The sequence below is a fragment of the Lynx canadensis genome, chromosome A2, assembly GCF_007474595.2.
Source record: "Lynx canadensis isolate LIC74 chromosome A2, mLynCan4.pri.v2, whole genome shotgun sequence".
Taxonomy (NCBI): Eukaryota; Metazoa; Chordata; class Mammalia; order Carnivora; family Felidae; genus Lynx; species Lynx canadensis.
This window is the reverse complement of record NC_044304.2, coordinates 159,687,534-159,699,484: the sequence shown is the minus strand read 5'-3', so window position 1 is coordinate 159,699,484 and position 11,951 is coordinate 159,687,534.

The window sequence follows — 11,951 nt, the reverse complement described above, 5'->3', positions numbered from 1 at the left end:
AACAATCTTGTGAAAATGGCACTGAAGATTTAAGTGCATTTTTGATTGAGGCGGGTTTTAAAGAACCCTCTTCCTGAATTCTTGCAAACTTAAGTAAAAATCATTAACAACGATACAAACAAAAACACAAGTTAGTGCCAAAGTGGTGTTTCCCAGACAGTTTTTGTTTCTGTCATGATTTGGGACTTGGTTTTCTTGCCATATTAGTAATGTCTTTCAAATATTTGTACGTTTGCCGATTTCTCCTGCTAGTACTTAAAATCACCTACGTGCTTGGTGCTTAAAAATATCAGGTCTACGATGGGTACACCATTCGTTGGTGTTAATTGAAAGTCATGTATTCTCGTATTGCGATTTTATTCATGTAATTTTATCCAGAGGCTTGTGTCGTGGATTTTTTTTTTTCAACGTTTATTTATTTTTTGGGACAGAGAGAGACAGAGCATGAACGGGGGAGGGGCAGAGAGAGAGGGAGACACAGAATCGGAAACAGGTTCCAGGCTCTGAGCCATCAGCCCAGAGCCCGACGCGGGGCTCGAACTCCTGGACCGCGAGATCGTGACCTGGCTGAAGTCGGACGCTTAACCGACTGCGCCACCCAGGCGCCCCAATGGATGTTTGTGTTTTAAGACAAATACTTAAGACGCGTGATAACATGTCACTGTGTAAGCGGGAGTACAGAGAAAAAATAGCACGTGACAATGGGGCCTCCAAAATGTTCTTCTAAAATGATTGATTCTTTTTAGCTAAGTGCAAAAAATCTACAATGTATCACGTGATCTAATTGTCAGGGCGTAATAAGATGCCTTTCTTCACAAATTCTGGGGATGACAAATATCTCTGGCGAAACAGGCCACGGTGTCAAGTTCAGAAAAAAAAGGGCATCTGTAACTTCTGCCAATTAGGTCCAGTGATGGTTCAATTTCAAAGGAGACAAATGAGCCATCATGTCAAGTCTCTTGTCATATAAACCCATCTGTATCCCCTCTGGACACTGACATGCGTCCCCCATAATAAGAAGAAAGGGGAAATTTTAATTCTAATTCATGAGCATTGTTCTTTACTAATCAATTCCACTATGTCAGAGTTGATAGCATATTGACTGATGTCCCGAAGTTAATTCTGGATTTCAGATTACAAAAAAAGAAGGATCATGAAAAACCTACCAGAGTTTCAATGCAGATGATTGAGGAAAACAAAAGTTTCACTATTTTCAGCCAAATATCTTCTCCGCTGCCAACATTATCTCATTTCTAATGACTTCTGTATCTTAAAAAGTTGAAAGCTATTCAACCTTCAGAATGTTAGTCTCCTTGGGGCGCCTGGGTAGCTTAGTCAATTAAGCATCTGACTCTTGATTTTAGCTCAGGTCATGATCGCGTGTTTCCATGGGTTCAAGCCCCATGTCCAGCTCTGTGCTGACAGTGTGGAGCCTGCATGGGATTCTGTCTCTCCCTCTCTCTCTGCCCCTCCGCTGCTCACGCTGTCTCTGTGTCTCTCAAAAATAAATAAATAGACTTAAAAATTAAAAAAAAAAGAATGTAGTCTCCTTTACGAGACCTAGACCATCACATTATGAGAATATGAATGTCTTTCAAATATTTGTACATTTGTCTATTTCTCCTGCTAGTATTTCAAATGCATTTGCCCAAATCAAATTCACAATTTTAGACTAAGTGCTGGTCCTCTTCCTGAATATTTTCGTTGGGGTGCCAATCATTTAAACTGTACTTATCAGGGGCGCCTGGGTGGCTCAGTCGGTTAAGCATCTGGCTTCAGCTCAGGTCATGATCTCGCGGTTTGTGAGTTCGAGCCCCGTGTCAGGCTCTGTGCTGACAGCTCAGAGCCTGGAGCCTGCTTCCGATTCTGTGTCTCCTTCTCCCTCTGCCCCTCCCCAACTCATGCTGTCTCTGTCTCTCTCAAAAATAAATAAACATTAAAAAAAAAAAAAACCTCTGCTTATCAGTCATCTTTCATACTCTTCCCTTCATTCTTCACACCTTAAATCACTGGTTTTTACTGTTTTCTCATGACCTCATTTAGCTCCTCTTCTTCATTCCCATTGAAACCAATTCACATGTGTAGCCTCTGGATTTCTCTCTCTCTGCCAGCCTTCCCCTCTCAGGACTGTCTGAAAGGCAGGCCCCACCTGAATCTTCCCAGCATCCACATGACAGGATCACCTTCTACTTAAAACCTTGAAGTGGCTCCTTATTACCCTTTGGCCTGGCAATGAAGACCCCAGATTATCTTTTGCACTCTCACCAGATTCCATTAGTCACCTCCATCATCTCTACGACGGGTTTCACCTTGTCTGTTCCTCCACGAGTCCGGAACACTCGGGGTGCCTGCGCTGGGTGTGAATTGCAGAGAAGTCCTTCTAAAGGAGACTATTTATGTACGATGGGAGCTAATGCTGGACATCTATCTTCATCATATCCGGTCGCTACTTTGGAGCAATAAATATTATTTATTTACGGGATGGTGAAATACACAAATAAAAGGAACTGCAAACTAAGCAGTCAGTAAACCATGAAAGTAAAGGCAGATGGAAGAAAATTCCACAAACTGGCTCCCTGGAGCACCGCCAAAACTAGCTGAATTTTTTTTTTTTTAATGCGGTCTAAAAGGAGAAGCAAGAGAGTGAAAGCACATAATTATTATTGTTATTGTTATCACTGCACTCTGAAATGGTGGTTTGTAAAAAGAGTTTATTATATGGTGTGCAAAACAGGCCAACACTTCTAGCTAAATTAATCACTTGCCGCCTGGATTATTGCTATTGCCTATTGTTGGGTTTCTTCCTTCCAATCTCTTCCACTTCCTGACTATCCTCCAACTCTGTCCGCCTCACGCCCACACGTGCACCCTCCCCATTCCTCTGGTTACCCTATTAGAGAGTCCTCTCGTTTCCTACCACCGACCGCATGGACTCTTTGCCTGTACTCACAGTCTGACATGACTGTCAAGTCTGATCCTACGTCTCTCAAATTAACCCTGTACTTTGGTTATTCACGTGTGATTTCTCTCCCTCTGGGCTCATTCCAACATCGGAGGTTTTGCTCCCAATGTTTTCTCCACTGAAGAGAGTCTTGAGGTTTTTCACCATGGAGCCATATCCTTTGTTCTTCTAGAACCAGCGAATATGCTTTGTTATCTGGCCTAACTCTTGTTTGCTTACCTCCTCTGTCACAATTACTGGTAACATTCTATTATCCATACAATGCATTAACCCACTATGTGTTTCTTAAGTGCCAAAAACTCTTCTCAAGTAAGATATCAGCTGGCCATGTCTAGTTACCCAGGACAATTGTCCTGTAGCTTGTAACAGAACAGCAATGGATACACGGTGAGAGTCAAAAATGCCTGGCGATCGATTTCTAAAGTAACTTGCCAGAAGAAAAGATCTTTATGGATTCCTTACAGTTTTGTATCAATGTCATGTTAAGGATTGTTTTACCTTTCATCACACTTTATTCGACTGATTCTTTTCTTAATGGAATATAAACTCATGGTTAAAAGCTCCCTCTACTGGTTCTCGTAAACATATCAGAAGAAACATTACCAAAAATTCTCCAATGTGCATTTCCTAAAAAGTTATCATTAACCTAGAAAGATTTCAGTAAACTCAATGATGTTATTAGCTCTTCTGTTCTGTGTTTTTATCGATGTGATCCAGTGTCTGAAGAAGTTATGCTACTAGAGTTGGTCATCTTTTATTTCTTCAAAGGAAATGTCTGATTTTCTTCCTGTCATAAATTCTCCTATGCTTCATTTTATAGACCCCAATCATGCCTACAAGTGCTAGTAATTCCTAGGAGGCACTGTGGCATTGCGACGCAGATCTATGATTCTGGAATCAGGCCACCTTATTCTACGCTGGCTTGGCCCTTTACGAGCAGCAATTCACTTGGTCAAGTCACTTAATATCTGCTTATCTCACTTTGTTCATGAAAGAAATGGGGATAACAAATAGCTCTTCCCTCCTACTATTGTCACAGGTTTCAAATGTTCAGGCAAAGTATTTTAGCGCAAGTAAATGTTAAATGTTGGGATTCTGGTAGGGCCATGTCTTGGTCCTCCCTCAAAAGCAGAGAAGGAACCTCCACACTTAAAGGAGTCTTTTACACAGTGTTTGACTTTTTGTTTCTGAGTTTTGCCATGATCCTGTAGTCTAAATCCTTTATTTTTCCCAGTGCTTCCCAATGACCTTATTAATGTTGCCTTCCACATATTTATTTCATTTTCTATCAGTGTGGTAAGAACACCTGCCATGAGATCTACCCTTTTAACCAATTTTAAGTGTATAAACACAGTACCGTTATCTACGCATCCAGCGTTGTACAGATCTCTAGAATGGATTCATCTCGCATAACTGAAATTTTTATCCAGAAGAATTGAAATCAGAATCTCAAAGAGATATTAGCACTCCCATGTTCATGGAGGCACTATTCACAACAGCTGAGATGGACAACATAAATGTCCACTGATGGGTGAAGAGATTAAAAAAGTAGATATAACTATAATGAGATATTATTCAGCATTCCAAAAAAAAAGGATATGCTGTAATACATTACAACGTGGTTGGACATTCAAGATAATATGCTAAGTGACATAAGCCAGTCATGGAAGGATAAATACTACATGCTTCTACTTACATGAGGTTTCCAAAATAACCTTCACCATATTGTTAGATGTTTTCCAATGTACTTGCTAGATATCACCAAAAATGGCTCCTTCTCTATGGAGAAATAATTAATCTATTCCTTACGTGCAACATAAAGATTGGCACCCACTTTTATTAGAGTCCTATTTATTATTTCGTTATATTTAACTGATGTCAATGAACAGGATTTCAAGAAGTATAAGTTGGTTTTGTGATTACTGGATTTCAGAATCACGGCCGCCAACTGAGATACATTTTCTTCAAATTATAACTTTAACTTTGAGAGTGTGTCTATAGGTATGACATACATTGGACTGTTGAACATTATGTGCGGATTTTTTTTTTCAGTAAATGCAATACAGTACCATAAATGTATTTTCTCTTCCTTACAGTTCTTTTAATAACACTTTCTTTTCTCTACTTTATGGTAAGAATAAAGTCTATAACAAGGATAACACACAAAATAAGTGTTAATCAACTCTTTATGTGACCAGTAAGCCTTCCTTCCAGTTAACAGTAGGCTATTGGGAGTTACGTTTTGGATAGCCAAAATTTTAAGTGGATTTTTAACTGTGCGTGTCAATGCCTCTAACCTGCACATTTTTCAAGGGCCAATTGTATACAGCTTTCATAATATAAAGTTAAGAGTATGGAGTCCTGGAGACAGAACTCCTGGTCCCATAACCTGTTAATCTTTGGCAAACTTATGTAACCTTCTGCCTCAACTGCCAAATAGGTATGATGATTATTTCTATTATTTTCATAAAATTAAAATACATTATCATCTAGCCTTGCTCTAAGCTCTACCTGTTATCTAACAGATGCATAGCTGAAAATATCTGTAAACATGGGTGAGCAGTGAGGGTAAGATTAATCTGGGGAATTACCACAATGTATACTGAAGTACATATGTGTTTCAAACTAAGTTTTTAAAAGCTTTAATTTTATAGCTTATAAATTATGCTGACTTATTGTATAGCTTATAATGTATAATTATGTTGACTTGTTTTTTGGTGAGAATGATATCCCAGAAATTTATATTTTTGGTTTATCAATGGTAATTTATCATGGTAAGGTTAAAAAGATGAGAAAGAAATAAAGAGGAATGTTTTCCACATAAATTCCACATTGTTGATACTTCTCCCAGTGAAGGTCATTTCAACTGCAATTTGTTTTGATCTTCATGATATTTTGGAAACATTTCAGCATATTTCCAGAGACTGTTTCAAATTTAGATTTCATGGTTAAACATCTGGGTTCCTTTCTCGGTCCATTTAGCTGCACTTAATATATACACCCTCTACTCCTTCGGAAAATAAAAATAGATTTTGTCATAACTCAGGAGGTAAAAGATAACAGCATTACACAAAATGAAGGGGTTTAGGTGACTGAGTTTGGAGAGCCAGTTTTAATTCTAGAAAACACACTGAGATACCTTGAGGAAAGGAAATTATGCATATTTCAGCACCACTGTAAGGGCAGAGGTTCAGAATTCGGGAGTACACCTGAAATCCATTGTTCAAATACCATCATCGTTATTTAAAATTATTTACTAGTCAGTGTTACTACTCTTGCACTGGGTAGTCCTAAATATTTTACCCAGAGTCCTGGCCTTTCTACAAAGGCCACATTTTAACCTATGCCCTTGACACCCGGATATATTGACTTATACAACATCTTTACCATCTAAATTGTATGTAACAGTTATAAATGGTCACCTCTAGAGCTTCATGAGGTCATTTTCTGTGCTCTTTACCCGTTATTCTCTCCTACTTTCAGAGTCTTAAACACCTTCTATCTTCAGATGTGGTTTATGTCTTTACCTTGTTATTTTTTTGTTATCAATGCATTTACTGAATCCAGGACTCTGAATACTTATTCCCCCTCCAGTCACTACTGTCTCTAGGCGAATCTAAAATGCTTTCTAAAAACTCTTTAAAGTTCTATATTTTTATGTTAATACTTGTTCCCAGAGCAGCTTTCCCTCCTTTTGATCAGCCGTCCATAGTTTTCAAATTATGGGGCAAATGCATACCAAGATCCCTCAGGTTTTGAGCAATTGGGGTTTCTGTATGGTTATGTGTGGGCCGTGTGGAGCCTTTTATAAATTCTCAAGAGACAGATGTGGAGGGGGAGGGTGGTAGCACCTGGGCGGCTCAGTTGGTAGAGCATCTGACACTTGATTCTGGCTTAGGTCATGATCTCATGGTTGGTGAATTTGAACCCAGTGTCTGGGGTGGTCAGTGCAGAGCCTGTTTGGGATTCTGTCTCCCTTTCTCTCTCTCTGCCCCTCCTCTGCTTGCTCTCTCTCTCTCTCTCTCTCAAAATAAATAAAAGGAAACTTAAAAAAAAAAAGAAACAGATATGGAAGACGTGGGAAGTTATCTCCCCATGGCTTCACCCCTCCCTATACCAGCCTCCTGCTGAGAGCCCCCCATTTTCATCTTTCCTTCTTCTCTGGCTTCTTTCCAATCTTCCTATTCACACCTCTGTCTTCTCAGTCCAGGCTATTCGTCCCACACAACTACGCATTTTAATCACTCAATATCAACTACTGGAAAGCAGCAACAACTTTTTTAATGTCCATGTATTCACCTTCGAAAAGGCAGTAAAACAAGGTAATTCTCGTTTAATCTTATTTGTAACATGAAACCTCATTAGTTCAAACAGGTTAGGAGAATGAGTAATTGGAATTATTTCAAAGTCTAAAGGTAGATTTTTAGAGTCGGAAATTTTAAATAAAAAAAAATCTAACGTATGACTTTAGTGTTATTTCTTGTGCTTTTGGCTTTTTGGATACACTAATAAAATAAGACAATAAAATCAACAAAAATAATAAAATAACCAAAAACAGAGAACTGAAGAAACTATGCTTTCTTCACAAATATTCCATTTTTTAAAAAAGTTTTTTGGGGCGCCTGGGTGGCTCAGTCGGTTGAGTGTCCGACTTCAGCCAGGTCACAATCTCGCGGTCCGTGAGTTCGAGCCCCGCATCAGGCTCTGGGCTGATGGCTCAGAGCCTGGAGCCTGTTTCTGATTCTGTGTCTCCCTCTCTCTCTGCCCCTCCCCCGTTCATGCTCTGTCTCTCTCTGTCCCAAAAATAAACGTTGGAAAAAAAAAAAGTAAAAAAAAAAAGTTTTTTTACTTAGTTTGAGAGAGTGTGAGCATGTGCACGCGTGAGCAGGGAGGGGCAGGGAGGGGCAGGGAGGGAGGGAGAGAGAGAATGCCAAGCCGGCTCTGTACTGAGTTCATGGGGCTTCATCCCATGAACCGTGAAATCATGACCTGAGATAAAATCAAGAGTTGGATGCTTAACCGACTGAGCCACCCAGGCGCCCCTGTAAATATTCCATTTTTATGGAATGATTCAGGACTTCCTGGATAAATACTTACATTGATGGCAATAGGTAAATTTGACATTGGCCAAGTTTGTAGTTCTCAAAAATTCAAATGGCTGAGGGTCTTGATTCCTGAATGTTTGATAAAACTAAGTAAACGCCTATTTAGCATGGATTTTTGAGACAGGAGCTATTCACAAAACTAGTCTATACATCTCATTAGAGACTCTTTTCAGCCACAATAAAATTCCTACCCTGAACCCCAATTAAGATCTTTTCCATTAATACACTGCGACTGTGAGAAGACGGCAGCTTTTCTGAATACAATATCGATTTTTGAAAATGTCGCTTCTCTTTCACATACCTTAAATATCAAGTTTATTTTTTTATATGGTGGTCAAATCAATTTTAAAGAATACTTGAAAAGCTGCCATCTGAGAACAACGTGGGTAAACATTTAAATTACAAACACACTGAATTTTTCTTTCTTCTAAAAGCCACAGAGCATTATATGACAACAACAACAACAAAATCAGGAGACAATTCCAACAAGAGACAAAAATGAAGCTTGTTTAGGTAGCTGACATAGAATACTTTTTTTTCCCCCTGCTGATTTGATGAGGTAGCAGCAAGGTACACATGATAAATTCTGAGTTTAAGTATAACAGCAAGGTGAACAAAGTCATAACATATAAAGGGAAAACAAGTTTTAGGATATGTGAAATGGTGTTTTTGCATAATGAGCTTTTTATTACCAGCATTAAATATAAAAACAGTACCTGCTTTTGCAGGATCAAGATAATACCATTTCAATTGCGTGAGGTCTGTTGAAACAAATTTGAGGCTTCTGCTACAAGACTATTTTGAAACTTCTCTGTTGAGTTTGAGTTCTGGCATTAACTATTCATAAAAGAAAGCAGAGAATTTGCTTTATGATTTCTGGTCTCTGTTCTAAGTGAATCTACAGGCTAATTCTGCAGGGCATGGTAGGTGCTCAGTGGGAATAATGGTGTAATTCAAGGTGGGGAGTCAGCACTAACTATACTATTCTCTAAGATATTTGGATGCTCAACCATATCTACTATAGAAAGAAATCTTAAAAACAAAAAAAAAAAGATTACTATTAAAATGATTACTGTTTTTATTGAAAAATAAAAAGGAAGGCACACGTACTTGCGTATTTATTCAACAATTTATTTACTGCTTTCTAGGTTCCAGGCACTGTGCTGTATGCTGGGTTTCGATGATGAGCAGAACAGAATCCCCGCCCGAAAGAAATTTCTGCAAATGTGTTAAATCAAACACCAGGCCCAAGTGATAGTTTTCTACTTTACTAACCCGCTCATCTTTCTGTGCTGTTTATCTTCATCGAGTTCCTTGAAAGTGCTCAGTCTGAGATTTTCAGGTATTCCTCAGCTGAAGACACTAATTTCCAGGCTGCCAATCTGATACTGTAAATTATATATCAAAAGCCTGCAGATCATTTTCTGAATTTAGGAAAGGCTCTTAACTCACTCTCACTGTACTGCTTGGGTCTTTGAGGCCAGATCTCTTGGGCTCTGTTCTCTAAATGTTCCTTAAACACTGAATCAAAACCTCATTGGAAACAGAAGACAGTGGGAAAATATTTGCGTAATTCTACGTTTCCCCATGAACCATTCCACAGTCTAATAACTCTGATGCCCTTGGCCTGCTTCTTGTCATAACCTGACACCCAGCTGCACCACTGAGACATTAGTGACTTAGAAGCCACTGGTGCTCCTCTGTAATCTGGACACAGCAAGGCCTAGAGAACTTTGGTTTCTGTCTCAGCTGCCACTCACTAGTGACTTGACCTTTGACAAATCATTTAACCTGCCCAACGTGCAGTTTTCTCAAGGGTAAAATACAAGTTTGTACTAGATGCGCTCTGAAGTCACTCCAAGCTAGAAAATGTCATGAGTTTATGAACACAATCAACAGTAGGCTCCTATAATGTTAGCACTGTCCTGGTCTGGCTTCATGGATGGAAAATTCCTTTGGAAATGAGCTAACATTGCAATTGATGAAAACATTTTGAAAATAATTATTTTTTGTCAACGTGGTAATCATTAACAGCTAAGGCATGGAAGGCAATTGTTAGAAATAGGGAGCAATACAAACAAGGAAAAGGAATTGCAAGGAGAAATCAGCTAAGTGAGGGGCTTAAGAAAGTCACTAAGTCCATGAAAAAGAAAGTGGGGATTCTATTGACTGAACATTAGTCACTCATCAGGAAACTGTCACTGAGTACCTATGTGCTGGGCAGGGTTCTTGGTCCTGAGGACACAGCTATAAATACATTAGATAAGGCCTTAGTCGTCATATTTACGCTGTAGTCAGGAGAGAAGGAAGGGACACGGGTAAAGAAATAAATGAGACAATTTTAGACAGCAATACAGAGGAAGCTAACAAACAAGGAGTAAACTGAGCGAAAGAGAAGAGGTGCCTCATGTTGGTTGGCTACTAGAAACAAGATGGCCAGGGAAGGCCTCTCTGAGAAAGCAACATGAAAGTTGAGCCAGTAGCATTGACAGGAGCCTACCCCCATGACCTTCTCAGTGGAGAACCTTCCAGAAAGAAGGCATGCCAGTGCTGGAGAACACGCAAGCAGAAAGACGGGAACAAGCCAGAGTTAGAAAGAATAAAGGCGCCAGTGTGGTAAGGCCCCAGTCAACAAAGGACAACATGCAAAGGCCCGATGCAAGTGGAACCCAATTCTCCCGAGGAGTGGGAGGAAGTTGGGATTTTATCCTATTTCGTTATAATATGGAAATTTTGAACAGACATTGACATTTTCCAGAAAGGTGGTGATGTTGTCCGATTTACCTCTGAAAACACTTGTTCAGCTGCTGAACCCAAGAGGAGACCCTGGGATTCCCAGAGTGGGAATAACTAACATTCGTGGGATATATGGTGAAATTTTAGGAGAGCTGGGTAAACTAACGGGTTCAGCCATTCACAATTCCAGCGAATACAGTCTTAAGGTGAAGTAAACCAGGAAGTATTTGCCAGATTCGGGCAAGAATTTGGAAAGACCATATTTGGCCATATAAGCGTGTTTGCAAATGGAGGAACTGCCTGTGTCCCGGGATGGCTGGCAGTAGATTGTGCTTTATTCAGGGACATAATGGGACCAGACTTGAATTTGTTTCACTTTTCTAATGTAGCAAGATCCGTTCATTTCAGTGGCCTCAGTGATGTGGCAGGCTGCAAGCTCCCAACCATAATGGTCTGGACAAACAATTCAATGTAATGAAAACACATAAATCCGTGTTGACTCTGTTTTTACCCCAAGGTAGACAGGGCAAGTGAAGATCCTTCAAAACTACTCCTACTTGACTGAGGTAAGTTGGAAAAAGGAATGAAGTGAAGATTTGTAACATACTTTCCCTGGTGTTTAAGCAAACAATTAGAATTTTACAGCAGGGTAATTGTGTGTGTGTGTGTGTGTGTGTGTGTGTGTGTGTGTGTGTGTTTGTAGTTCCTGTTTTCGTTATTCATCGAAAAGGGAGGTCACTCATGGTAGCCCTTAGCTGAGGCCACCACTGATTCGTCTGCAGAAATCCAAATTGTAGAGATGACAGTTAGATATTGCTGGGCATTTTTTGTGATTCCAAATCTACTAGGTCACTGAGAGAAGATGTCACAAACTCACTTCCGTTCAGTTACATTATCGATATTTACTGAATGGGTACAACGTGGGCTGGGACGAGGCATCACAAAAAGACGAACAAGGCACAGGGGCTTAAAAGCTATGGGGGAACACCAGGCACATATGGAACAATTAAGTGACAATGAAAGTTAATGTGATATTAAATGCCAGAATTAGTTACAGAGACAATAATCTTTATCGAAGTTTAGAGAAGAGAAAGACAGTAAATCGAGTTTCTCACCAACTACTTCCAAGCGGTCAGTAACACTCCATT